Source organism: Zootoca vivipara, chromosome 2, assembly GCF_963506605.1.
Source record: "Zootoca vivipara chromosome 2, rZooViv1.1, whole genome shotgun sequence".
NCBI classification, from domain to species: domain Eukaryota; kingdom Metazoa; phylum Chordata; class Lepidosauria; order Squamata; family Lacertidae; genus Zootoca; species Zootoca vivipara.
Genome location: NC_083277.1, coordinates 49,429,592 through 49,443,445, shown reverse-complemented (window position 1 = coordinate 49,443,445; position 13,854 = coordinate 49,429,592). Strand labels below are relative to the sequence as shown.

At 46.8% G+C, this 13,854-nt stretch overlaps 1 protein-coding gene across 1 annotated transcript in view; it reads left to right on the top strand.

Moving 5' to 3' along the window:
* Nucleotides 1-6,942: 6,942 nt before the first annotated feature.
* Nucleotides 6,943-13,854, top strand: part of IARS1 (isoleucyl-tRNA synthetase 1) — a 103,479-nt gene continuing 96,567 nt past the window's right edge. Inside the window, exon 1 of the mRNA XM_060271486.1 lies at nucleotides 6,943-6,962. The gene's annotated coding sequence lies outside the window, so the exon portion shown is untranslated. The remainder of the gene's footprint in view (nucleotides 6,963-13,854) is intronic.

Genomic DNA, 13,854 nt, shown 5'->3' with positions numbered 1-13,854 from the left:
AACGCAGACTATCCGTGCTTTTCCTCCCCTGGAACGCAGGAACCGGTGACTCCCAGGCAGGCGAAATTCCTCAGGATCAGCTGCTGCAGATTGAGGCCTCCTTGCCAGTTTACGCTTTTCAGAGGTCCGAAGATCGGAACCAGAGCTCTGCCAGAACTCTGCTACCACTGTTGGAATATTGGGGTGTAAATCACCAATATTCTTACTACTGCCACTGGCTTCGGTAAAGAAGACAGCAAACAATCGTAGGTGCTAATCTACGTTTATTCAGAGAGTGTGTGTTCAGCCATCACTCTCCAGTTCAGAAGAAAGTGAAAGTAGAAAGAGAACAAAGAACATCACATGACAGGAGATCAGGTTACAGCTTGAGCTCCTGTGTGGGAAAGTTACAGCAATCACATAAAGTAAACATTCATCCACATGCAGCATCTGTGCCATGCAGAGGATTTATGCTAACAACTGCAGCTCCTTTCTGATAAAGCAGCTTTCTGCATAATTCATCCTTATTTTTCTCATATTTTAAGTAAACCTCCTGTACCTAGATCAGTTGAGTAAACCCAACCCATAAAATAAAAAGGAAACAATGAACTGTAGCATAGGTAGGTTAAAATGTGTAACTTTTGGAGGCAAACTGTTACTAAGGTAAAATAAAAAAATTCCTTCAGTAGCACCTTCAACTCCCATCAGCCCAATTTTTTTATTTTACTTCGATCCAGACCAACACGGCTACCTACCTGTAACTGTTACTAAGGTATATACATCTTTTAGACTTTGTGGGGGGGGGGGAGGATTTTGGTAGACCACAATGTTAATACAAAAATAGCAGCATCAAATATAAAACATTGTTCCAAGCAATAGTTTACACAATTAGCTGAAAGAATAACAGTCATAATCTCATTAGATGAATACCAGCAGATTGACATCTGATTGTTTTGGAGTTTTTTAAAAAAACTTTTGCAGCAAGCCTGGGAAATATTAAGGTGACGGGTAATAGGCAGCAGCATTGCTGAGCTGATAGCAGATTGTGCTACAGATTAAAACCATAGACAGCTGCATTTCCGACACTTGCCAAGGCCAGCCTTACCATGAGGCAAATTTTAGGAGCAGTTTGTGGTAATCTTTGCAATAGATGGTACATTTGCTGCTGTGGATTATCCTGTTGCACAAGACTGTGATCCTGATAATGGACAGTAACAATGACTGTTCCCCCACCCACCCAGGGCAAGTGTGAAGAAAGATCTCATCTGGTTAAGCAATGTGTTGAATAGCTACTTTTTAACTCTTGCTACTGTTGTGAGGCAGGGAAGCGGGAGTAAAATCCTGTCAATTTGTGTCAAGAGATTCTGGTCATATATTTTTGTGCTTTTATATTGCATATTGTGTTTTCCTATTGTAAACCATCCTGTGATCTTCGGATGAAGGGTGGTATAGAAATTCAATTAATTATTATTATTAATTATAATATTATAATTATATTGTACTACTAATAATACTTGGAGAGCAGAGGATAACAGGCAGTGATAGCAAGGACCCAGGAGGCTTCAGATAATGATAGTGGGGGTGGCTTTCTCAGGGGCAGAAGAAGGGGGATTCACACTGGGTGTCATCACTGGGGGGGTGACATTTGGTGCACCGCCCGCCTGTGACTCCCAAGCCTACTCGGAACCGACAGGGAAGGGGTGGAACTGCGCCGCCTTACTGGCGGCCTTCCTCCCTCCCCCTTCATTTTAACAGCTTGGGGGAGGCTTGGGAATCGCGGGCGTGCAGCGTCCTGTTGCCCCCTGCTTCTGGGGGGGGGAGCCTCCCGTGAGTTGTCAAAAGGAAGAGGGAAGGGAGGAAGGCTTCTGGCAAAGCAGCACGGCTCCCTCCCCCCCGCCCACCCAGGAAGCAGCCTGTCATGGTTGGCTCGCTCTGCCCCCATGGACATCTCGTCCTGCCCCCAGGATGCTCGCTCTGCCCCCATGGCCCCACCCCCGGGGGGCACAGCATGTGCGCCGCTCTGGGTGCCGGAGCAACTAGCTCTGCCACTGGCCTCTGTACAGGGGTGTGGGTCTGGGGAGCTGCTCAGCAATGCCTATCCCAGGGGTCAGCAGCCTTTTTCAGCCATTGGCCGGTCCACCGTCCCTCAGACCATGTGGTGGGCCAGACTATATTTGGGGGGGGGGGAAATATGAACGAATTCCTATGCTCTACAAATAACCCAGAGGTGCATTTTAAATTAAAGGGCACATTCTACTCATGTAAAAACACGCTGACCATCTGCGGGCCGGATCGAGAAGGCCTTAGGTTGGCCTTAGGTTGCCATTGGCCTTAGGTTGCCTATGCCTGGCCTATCCTAATGGTCATCCCGGGACCACTCTCAACAGGAAGTCATCATGTCACCATGCAGTCATGGTAAAAGAGGCAGGAAACATTAAATAAAACCCCCCAAAGGGGAACCAAAACAGAAGTCCCTATTTGTATGTTAACCCAATGTAGTTTGTGCAACAGGGAAGGGGTATGCTTAGGATCATTGGATTTAGATAACTGTGTTGAAAATGCTACACATTGTTTATGAAATTTATATTCCGCCCTTCTTCCCAAAGGAGCCTAGGGCAGCAAACACGAAAGTGATCTGACAACACAATGCAATTAAAAACCAAACCAAACAAAAGCATATTTTAAAATTTTAAAGATACCTAAACACACATGCCTCAAAAGTTGAAAAACCTAATTTCCTAATCTAAAGTCATTTAAATTATTGATTTAGCTATTACCCAGATCCCAACGGCTGCTGTTCTTAGCTTTTAAGAAACAGTAGGGAGAGTGACAGGCATGAACAGGTATAGGTGAAGCTCCTGCCCACACAAGGCTTCCCACAGGGCTGGCCCAGCATGTTTTGCTGCTGAGAGAAAACGGAAGGTGCCGCCTCCTCCCCTGCCACCTCTGCCACTGCCCCCAATAAAAAGGCGGGGGGAAAGAGGCAGGCTAGGGGTGGGGAAGCAATGGCATGGAGAAAGAAGAGGAGGAGGCAGGCGGTGAGGAGGGGGGAGTCAGCACCAGCAGGTTGGTGGTATTGGTGTTGGGGTGGGGGTGGCAAGCAGCACACCACTTGCGGACCTAGATTGGCTGCTTCTCCCAATGGTCCCATGCCTGCCACGCTGAGGCAACTGCTTCACCTTGCCTCATGGGTGGGCTGGCCCTGCTTCCTGAGCACAAATCTGAAATTCAAAGTGTTGTAGCATATAGCATACTTTTCTTTTTCTGTGTGAGAACTCAGGAAATCACAATAGTGTACAGGGCTTGCCGCAGAAATGTAAGGCCACTTCTGTTTAGGAGGGAACGGGTAAGTCAGTGGCACTTTGATCTTTATTTAATCATCCAGTTTGCAATCTGGTGGGTGTCCAAACAACAACTTCACAGTTCATTAAAAAAACTACAAAAGGGGGGCACAGGGATCTTACACAGCGCTATTACATTTATTTTTTTAAAAAAAACCCAAAAGTAGACTTTCACTGATAGCTGTCTACTCCAGTGAAATGTAAAGCACTGTAGTGCTATTGCATCTTGCTGCCATTTATGGCCTACATTTTGAGTGTGTTTTATTAGAAAACTGCTACCTCACAATGCTGTAACCTATTATGATAGTAAAGGGATGTGGGTGGATGTTTAACTCCTGCACTTCCAGGAGAGGAACAAGCAGCAACTAGTGTCCCAATGGACTGAACTCTTCACTAGGTAATCCTTGGTGGCTGCCTGAGACAGCAACTGCACTTCCCACAGCAAAAACAGGAATTTCACAACTAAGCTGCTAATGCTCAGCTGTGTGCTATACGACTACTTCTTTTATAAATATGTGACACATCTACAAAGTTTGCTCAGTTTATTTTGTGCTCTCCCCTTCCTCCATTGTATGGAACTTCTGTGGAACTGCATGGAATTTGCCTGAATCAAACCACGCACATTGCAAAAGGGAGTTATGGAAAAGCAGGGGGAACTCTGGCCATCACCCACATACATAAGGCAAAGTACTTTGCATATCTCTTAGGTGCACACTTCTTAAATGTTGGGAAAGTGGCAGCTTGCCAATCAGAATTAGATATACGCTGCCCACACTGCAAGGTATGTATAAAAAGGCTCAAGTTACACTGATACATGGCAATATCTTACATGCTATTGTGCTCAGGTGGAATAGGTCATGTAAACTAAAGTTTCAGAATCAATGGCTCCACTGTTACTTTCCCTGCTGCTTGTCAAACATTCTTGCTTGCCATGCAGGAAACCACACCAATGCCAGGAGAGCTCAGGGAATGCTTATAGACTGTTGTGCGCGCGCGCGAGAGAGAAGTGTGCTAATCTTTAGCAACACTTAGGACATTTTAAGTTTCCACCTTCCTGTCCTAACTCCAAGCTCCCAGAACTAGAAAACACCTCCTCTTGCACATTTTGGCAGGTGATGACCACTATTGCTCTTTTTTTCACTTCCAACTCCAGTTTACCAACTCTAGTTGCCCTGGTGACCAAAAAGTTTTCCATCAAGAGACTGAAAAATAAATAAATCAAGTAACCATACATTTTATTGGAAAATTATTCCCACCCCCCCTGCAACAAACAAGTAGTATTTGAAAGCACACTAAAAAAATAACAAGAGGTTTCTTAAAACCTGACACCTCTTCTCTGTGCAAGCAAGCTGCTACAACTTGGAAGGGTGGGAACTGGCTTGTAGGAACTGGATGTCTGTGATCTATTTATTCCTCTCTGCAGCACGTCCAAGTGTTCCCTACCTAGTACATGCTTCCTTGCTGATTATATGAGCAAACTGCTACAGAAGTTGATCTAAGAGATCTTGTTTCTCCCTCTAGTGTTCAAAGCTGGATCTTGGAGTGCCAGGTAATTTCCGTCCCTCCATTTTATCAACAGTGTTCATGGTGGGGAAAAATGGCTGAATGAGAATATTTCAGTTTTGAATTGTATTGCTTCTTCTTCATATTCCATATTCATATCCCATATTCACGGTGGGATATGGTGTGCACTTTCGTAAAGGTGGCTGTTTTCCTTTATTCTCTGCAGGCTCTCAAATCCCTCCCACCACCTTTGTTCCTCACTCTTGCCTACTGCCTTGTTGAGTCAGACGTAATGCTGGCTTACTTGTATTCCTTTTCTCACACTGTGCCACCAACATGCAAACCACACTTTGGGTGTCTCCTGTTGTAATGTTTAGCTTCTAAGAGGCAGCCAGTCAAGCTGGTCTATATACCTCTTTGCCACTTAAAAAAAAATTTAATAGTGGAGTGGGCACTTGTGCTACTTCCCTCCCATTATGACAGCCCAGTGATTTCATGATGTCTCTTATTTAAAGATCTGCCCATTATTCAGCACAGAACAGCAGAAAAATGAGTTTACCTAATTTTGGAACTGCCTGTTTCACAGAATGAGCACTGTAAGGCTTGCAGATCCCTTTCCCTCCTTCTGCAACACTGGCTCGGTCTTCCCCTCTCCCATTGCATCTTCCCACCTCCCACAGAGAAAGAGGTGGAAAAAACAACAAGAAGTCACTCATTTCCTTTTATTATAAAAAGTGTACTTCATTTACAGTCATAGAATTTTGCATATCAATTGGCCTGGCCCCATTTGACAAAAACGCAAAGGGGTAGCAGGGAAGTGTTTTGTTTTGTTTTTAAATGCCCCAATACAGAGCGTCTTTCTCTTTTAACTCCCTTCTCTATCCATCCCCCAAATTAACTGGGAGTTGAAGGCATGTGGGATGTAGCTGCATTCTTCCTGATTATGCCATCATAAAAAAATAATAATACACAAATGTTAGAGAACACAATGTGTCTTACATAAATGCTGTTATCCCTTTTGACCACATAAATTTTGTTCTTTGCATCTGAGCAGCTTCTCTGAGCATATTCCATAAAAATGACAAATTCAGCCAGAGCGCTAAAACAAATCTGGGTTTAGCTACCATATTCTTCCCCCTCCCCACCCCCAGTCAAAATCTAAGTTTTCCCTCCTCAGGGCCAGACAGACATATTTTGGCACCTGAAGTGAACCACAAAATGGTGCCCCCCACTTCCAGGGGAGAAGTGAGGGAACAGTAGGGGAATAAAGATCTACATCAGGATCCGCTGCCCCTGTGGATACTGCTGCTTGAGGGAATCGCCTCACCTTGCCTGGGGGGGGGGCTGGCACTGCCTCTCCCAATGATAATCTTTAATAATAATGGTGCGTCCAGAGGGTCTGGTTAACACCATTGACCAGAGTTGTTGAGTTGTTGCAGTTTCCTTGGGCAGATAATAAAAATGAGGATCCAATAGGATCTATGACAGATCGGAGTGTCACCACGCGGGGGAGAGATGGCTATTTGCCCACCTACATCAGGGGCAAGTGTGAGACACAAATTCAACAAATCCTACTATCTTCACAGGTTGCCACCTTAGCAAGTGTTTATCCACACACCTTTGTGGTAAGTTGTGTCTTGACCATTGGCACATTTTTGGGGGGACAGTCAAGTAAGAGATTGGGTAGTTTTCAATACACTGAAGCATACATTCATACCACCACAACCCACCCCAGCTACCCAGGCTGTGTGGCTCCCGAGATCTACTCGGACGAACGGCGATGAAAAAGAGAACGTAACGAGATTACATTCAGCCCGGGCACACCCCTAACTAAGAAAAGAAAAGAAAAGCCCAGCCAGGTTACGAGAAGCTGCTACAAAACTCGTGAAAGTCCCTTTCCATGAAGATCTCGCTCTCGATGACATCGTCCTCGGAGGGGAAGTACTGCAAGCTCTCCTCTTGCAGCGCGCCCTCCAGGGATCCTCCGAAGAAGCGCAGCCCGGGCGCCTGCGGCGGGAGGCCGTCGTCGTCGGGGGGCGGCAGCAGCGCCGTCGCCGACGGGGTCCGGGCGGGCGAGGGCGACCCGTCGGCGCTCGGGCAGTCCATGAGCGCCCCGCGCGCGTTCTCCAGCACGCCCAGGTACGAGTCCATGTCGAGCGGGTCCATCTCGCAGTCCGAGCCGCCGCTCTCGGTGCCCACCGAGTCCGAGCGGAGGTGCATGAGCTGGTACTTCTCGCGCATCAGGAACTGGTTGGTGTTGCGCGGCGCCCGCATGCCCGGCGCCCGCTTGCCCATCATGTTGACCGGGCGCAGAGACAGCAGCACCCGCGGCCGCGTGGGCCGGTAGCAGCGGGGCCAAACCTTGGCTTGCTGCTGCTGGTTGTAATAGTGCTGGCGTCCGTGCGCCCTCGAGGAACTGGGGTTCCTGCCCCGCCTCCGGTGGTGCCAGCTGGCCCTCCCGCGGCCGAAGACCCTCCGCGGCTGCCCCCTCTCCTTCAGCGGCTGCACGCGGGAGAACGCCCCTTCCGGCACCTCTTCGCCTCTCCTGGCCTGGGGGGGATCCCAGCAGCGGACCCCCTTGCCACACAGCAGCTCTTGCCTTCTCAGCATAGCCAAGGACACTCCTCTCGCATACTCCCGGGGCACCTGCCAAGCAACACCCCCGAAAGCAGCAGCCTTCTCGGGTCGATTTCTCGGGTCGATTTCTCCAGACGCCCTTCAAATCTCCAGATTTCCCCACACTGGGCTCTCCTCGCCTAGGTTCTACCTTTTTACAATCTGCTCCGTTTTTTTCTTGACCAGAGCCTTTTTGCAGCGCATAGCCCGGCCGAGAGGCTGCAGGCTGAGGGGCAGCTTGACCACCTCGAAGGCTATCTGCTGCTGCTCAGAGAGGGTGATCTCGCCCCGGAGCTGCTAGGTGGGTCCGGGGGTGTTTTGCTCAAGTCCAAGACCCCCTTTCTCTACAGGAAGTGGATTTTGGTGCCTGAGACGGTGGGGAAAGGAGAGGGGGGGTGAGGAGGAGTGAAGCGCCACTGGGCTGTGCCTACAAGTTCCGCTCAGCTCAAAGCGCTCAAAAAATAAAGCACATACCGAACTCTCCCTACTCGTTTCAGCCTCTGTGTGTTTGAACGCTTTGCCTCGCCCACTTAAATATATAGTTTGGAACAATCCAATGGCGGCCACTGTAGGGGGGTGAGCAGTTTCCCACAATTATCTACACAAATATTCCCACAAATATTTCCAGTCTTGAATGGAGGGAAACAAATAAAACGCAAAAATTAGACAATCTGAGGGGAGGAGGCAAGATGCTGCTGTGAAGTTCCTTTCCCCATTTTTTTTTGTTGGTGTTTGTGTAAGGGTGTATATCTATATCTATGTTGGATTGGTCCAAATCGCAAGGCAAGTCATTTTCTCCTGAGCTCTTATGCACAAACCGTACTTACGCTTGCGTTTTCTTCCGAGAGCCGCGTCTTCGAGGTCTCTTCCGTAAAGTGCTTAGCTGTCGGTAGAAGCGCGAGCGAGTGGGGTAGGCGCGTAAAATGGCTCAAAGTGGGTCGCTGAACCCGGCAAACGCGAAAGGAGTGTGGCGGCCCGAGAAAGTTCACGTCCGCATTTCGGCAGCGGACAGATAGAGCCGTCAGAATGCACAGTCTGCGTTTCCACGCCTAGGTCGGAAGGCTGCGAAGCGCATTTTCAGTGACATTCAAGGCTCGCATAATATACATATACAGTACTCAATTGCTTCTTAACTCTATTTCCCTGCTCAGTTTAACTCATTCTTGCATCTTAGCCTCATATCAATGGACCTCTCCACCACCCACCCAACCCCCATGTCAGCTGGCAGACGGTTCCGCCATCCTGTTTCCTTGCCAGGGCAGAGAAAATGGTGGACTGTGGACATATTTGTTTGGACGTTTCCACTTGCACCCCGATTTGGAAGCAAACCCCTTTTAGTTCAGCGGAGCTCACACGAAAACATGTTTAGGGATTGAGGGGAGACCGATCTGCTCTCTTTCCAGAAACATGAAGCAGCCCCGGCGGGGAAGCAGCTTCCTTCCACAGGTGCATCCTGCAATAAGTGCTTCCCTCACCAATGAGACATTTTCTCATAAACTGTCAGGCTAAGACTGCAAACCTATGCGCACTCGCTAGAAGCGAGGGTAAACCTCACTGAACACAACAAATAATCTGCGTAAACAAGACGCTGAGATTGGACGGCACGGGGTACATTTTCGGGGGCAGTTCAGTTTAAGAAAAGTGAGCAGAGCGGCTCTTCTATAATCGCTAAGGTCAAGTTAATGTTACTTTTTAAGAATGCGTGTTGTTCTTATTCTTAAAATGACTGCTATATAGTACAGTACTGTGTAGTAAATTCCTTGCAATGGCGGCGGGTGGCAACGAGAAGCCGTGGAAGATGGTGTAGCTGTAGTAGGAGGAAGAGGGATGGGTCAAACGTTTCCCTATTTACAAGAGTGCAGCAGCGCCAGAGCGAATCCAAGCGGGCGCGCGCGCAGCCAGCTCTTCAGGCCTTGTTTATAATCGTCACGTGGAGCAGTTCTTGCACCCACCCACCCCGAGAAGATGAGTAAACAAACGGAACTGTCTCACTAGGAGACTTCAAAAATAGGAGTTCATGCTTTGTTGTGTTCCTTTACTTATTTTCTAGCAGTTCAGCTTGGGTTTTTCAAAGGGGACTTATTTTATTTTTTTGCAGTTATTGCAGTGGGATGAGAGGGTCTTGATGATGATTTTTTTTAGATTCACTACTTTTTGCTGTGCACCTTGTTTCTTAATGGTAAATGACCACTTTAAAATCTTGGGCTTTGCAATTATGGAAAGCAGGAGGACCATAATACAGTAGCTGCAGGGGATAATGTGAGGATCTGGCTCACTATCCTAATTATTCAGCCCCCCCCCATTTCTTCTCTTTTTTAAAAGGACAACTATCCCATTACAAATTGATATATGGCAAAATGTTAAGTTTATATGCTACCCACTGGCTCTCAGCCAAACTCTAGTTGTCTTAAATGTGCCTTAGGACCCTTCCAGCTCTATAGCTGCTGGGGTTTTTTCCAGACTTATCCCCGCACTTCCACATGTCATTATCATTCCATTGCTATTCTGGAACACTGCATTCACCAAACCACTTTTAATTCAATTGCAAAAAGATCCGGCATTTGTAAAATATCCAAAATAGTTCTGAAATGTTTGCATTGCGTGGAGGTTTTGTGCAATTGCCCACATTCTGCATGGCTGATTGGTGTGTGTAGTTTGAGCAGCTCTGTTTTGCCCCTTCCCCTCCATCAGACTTTTTGCACAAGAAGTTATATGTAGCTCAGACAAAGACAGTGAACTGGAGAAGTTATTGCTGTCTGATCTCCTAATCTCTGTCACGAAAAGAATGCTGGAATAGCAAGGATTAAACCCCACACCCCATCCAAAGGACTATCAGTACCTTGTGCACATGCTCATAACTCATTTACTGGTTGGAGGGGCAAATACATTTACTTATAATTATCACGATTTGTAAGAGGTGGAATTTGTAAGAGGTGGATCCCCCAAATCTGTGGGTGCCAGATTTTACTTTCTAGATTCTTGGGTGCTGGGGTTTAATCAGAGCTTTGACAATTAAGGGGAGCTGACAGGCTGAGCTTGTTTTTCTGCAAGATAGAGAGGCAGAGGGAGATGATGGCCTTGCCATTACCCCATCATAAAAGCCATATAGAAGACAAAAGACCCTACAAGGGCAACATGAGTGTGATGTCACACAGGGGGGGGAAGTCCTTTTATGCAGAGGTTTTATGGCAAGGTGTTCTGGGAACAAGGAGGAGGAATGTAGGCAAAACTCCATGTGGCACTGGCTAGAGGAGGCTGCACTGTGAGACTGTAGGCTATGATTGGCTGCTACTTTGGCCCCAAGCTTGCTGAAGCTGTGAGAGGAGCAATGAGGGACACTCTCTGAACATAATTCTGCACCCCCTCCATTGAAGGCTTCAAGTGTAAATATGTATGAATAAACCATATTTCTAAGACTCTGCAGAATCCGCTGTGCCTTGGTTTTCCAACAGAAACCCAACCATGGGTGAGCGCCTGGAACCCCCTAGCATCCAGCAGAGATTGGCCATGGTGTGCAGCTATGGGCTGGATTCCAGTAACTGGCCTGCACAATGACTTCCATTAGTGTAATGGGACTTTCGCCCTCTCTTCCCTCCATGCCTCTGCACTCCCACCCCCAATACATTGTCTCAGGGGTGTGCTTGGGAGAACCCTCAGAACATGCAGGGGAATGAGAGGGGAGAGAGTTGGTCAGGCAAGCAGAAATTATTGTGCTTTCGGAAACTTTGGCATGATGTCAAATTTCTCCCTACATTTCCACAGGAGGCTCGATGAATGGATTTTGCTTCACATTCCAGAGTCTTGCTAGTTCTCATATTGATGGCAATAAAAGCATTTGTGTGTGTGTGTGTATGTAATACACTGCTCAGTTGGCTGAGCAATGGCAGGGGTGTTTGTAATGATGTATGATATATGGATATGGTTAATGTGATAAAATCCTATTCTTTGGCATTGGCTGGATTAGATAACTTCCTGATCTTCTCTTTTTCTCTTCCATGTGAATATTTCAAATAAAGTCACAGGGATAACTTATATCACCACAGGGAGTCCAAAATACATCCACCAGCTAAATAATTCTGAGAGGCCTCCTGTTGTTGTTCTTTAATCATTTAGTCGTGTCCGACTCTTCGTGACCCCATGGACCAGAGCACATAGGCAAACTCCAGCCCTCCAGACGTTTGGGACTACAATTCCCACCATCCCTAGCTAATAGGACCAGTGGTCAGGGATGATGGGAATTGTAGTCCCAAATATCTGGAGGGCCTGAGTTTGCCTATGCCTGGTTAAGACAGTACCCTTGAAATATTTTTTCATGTGAGGAAGAAGTGTTTTGCCTGAGGCAAAACAGAAGGCAGTGTCAGGGATATAACTCAAGACACCTTGAGTCACCACACTGGTTCACATTGCCACCTCATCCTGTTTCTTTACCTGATGAAGATTTACAAATATGAACTACAATACAAAGCATGACTTACTACAAATCAGCCACCATTGACTAAAAAAAATAAAAAAAGAAAGAACAATTTTCAGAGGAAAGGATCATCTGCTGAGAAGAGCCTGTCATTTGTCTAATCCAGGTATCCGCAACCTGCAGCCCTCCAGATGTTTTGGCCTACAACTCCCATGATCCCGAGCTAACAGGACCAGTGGTCAGGGATGATGGAAATTGTAGTCTAAAACATCTGGAGGGCCGAAGGTTGGGGATGCCTGGTCTAATCTGTGGAGTGGCAGTAGAAAATGAGAATCAGAATTATGTGGTGGTTTAGCATTTATTCAGATCTCTAATGAAAAGTATGTTTATTCATTTAGAATAAAAATGAGTCTGATGTACCAATTGCAATTAAATTAACCAAATGCTGTTGCTTATGGTACCAAAACAACCAGAGCCACATACATGGAACCACCAGCAGCTAGTTGATTGTAACCACCTTGTTTGCAGAAGTGCACAACATCTTTGGAAGAAACCCTCAGGAGGAGATTGAAATGGATCGTGGCTATTGATGTGTACACCACTTCCAAAATCAGTGGTGGGAGTACACTGGATGTAGAGTACATGGGAGTGTGTACACAGCCTTGGTGCAATCTGAATGTGGGTTCTTGAATGGGAATCAAAACCAGTCTCACCTTTTAATTTTCAATATTAACAATGGAGCACATAAGCACCTTTCTCAACATTACCCTCCAACCTACAAACAGGGTATAACAGTGAATTATACTGCAAGGCTGTTTGTAGACTACTCTCTGCAATGTGTAGATAAAAGGATTTCTGCCTTTCAAGCCTTTTTCATGTCCTCTTTCCAACAGTCCACACATTCACTTAGCAGTCATATTTATAAATCAAGTGTGGAAAAGCCAAGTGATGCACATAGCTGTGTACACCTAGATTTAGCCTGGGAAAGGCACTCACCATACTCATATCCCTGCTTAATTGTTTTGTAACCTCTGAGACAGACACCTGGCATTCAGCATTCCAGGGCTAAGCTTTGATGTCAGACCTGTAACTGCCATCTAAGCTATGAATAAACCATGTGTGCATTTTGTCACATGGAAAGTAGTGGGATGAGAAAAGGTGATGTCATTGCTTACCTTGTGAACATATATTTGGATGGACTTTGTAACAGCTGCAGATCAAGAGGTTTGCACTGAAACCTCATAGCCATTCCCTAAGGTCAGGATAGCCAGTGTGGCACCTTCCAGATGTTGCTGGTCTACAACTCTTGTCATTCCTGACCAGATTACCCATGCTGGCTGGGGCTGATGGGTGTTGGAGTCCACCATGGATACCCCTGTCTTAAGAAGTGTCTATGTTAAAAATGCTGGGAAGCTTTTGGGTCTTCAGACACCCTCCCAACACTGGTGGAGGAAGAGGAGTGTGTGGGGAGCACACTGCCCCCAGCACCGCGATCCCGGTGCGGTCCCAACGTGGCTGTCTGCCTGCCTGCACTGGGCGCTATGCCCTCACAGGCAGCATGCATGCCCCCAGGACATGTGCCACAACCCCGGGACGCGCACCAGCCTCGCCCCTGCCTGCTCTCTGCCCCCCCCCCCGGTGCCAGAGCATGAAGCTCCACCACTGCCTCCCAACCCACTCATTTTATCCTAAATATGCCAAGGGTACAATACACTCTCATAAACCTCAAACCTGCTATTTCCCCCTGCTCACTCTTTTCTTTCTTTTTTGCCTGGACAAAGAAAATTAAATTAAAATACACATTTAAATAGTGTTCTTGGAGGAAAGGCTGGGCTTAATTTGGGGCAAGATTCTATAGGGAAAACTGCTTCTTAATCTTAGAGTGGAGCCTGCAAAAATGTGAATAAAAAGGTGCATCTGAGCATGTTCAGAGAACCATTCATTGAGTAACCATAACCTGTGCCTAGTCTAAATACTCATGGCTGGCTTACCACATTTTAAAGT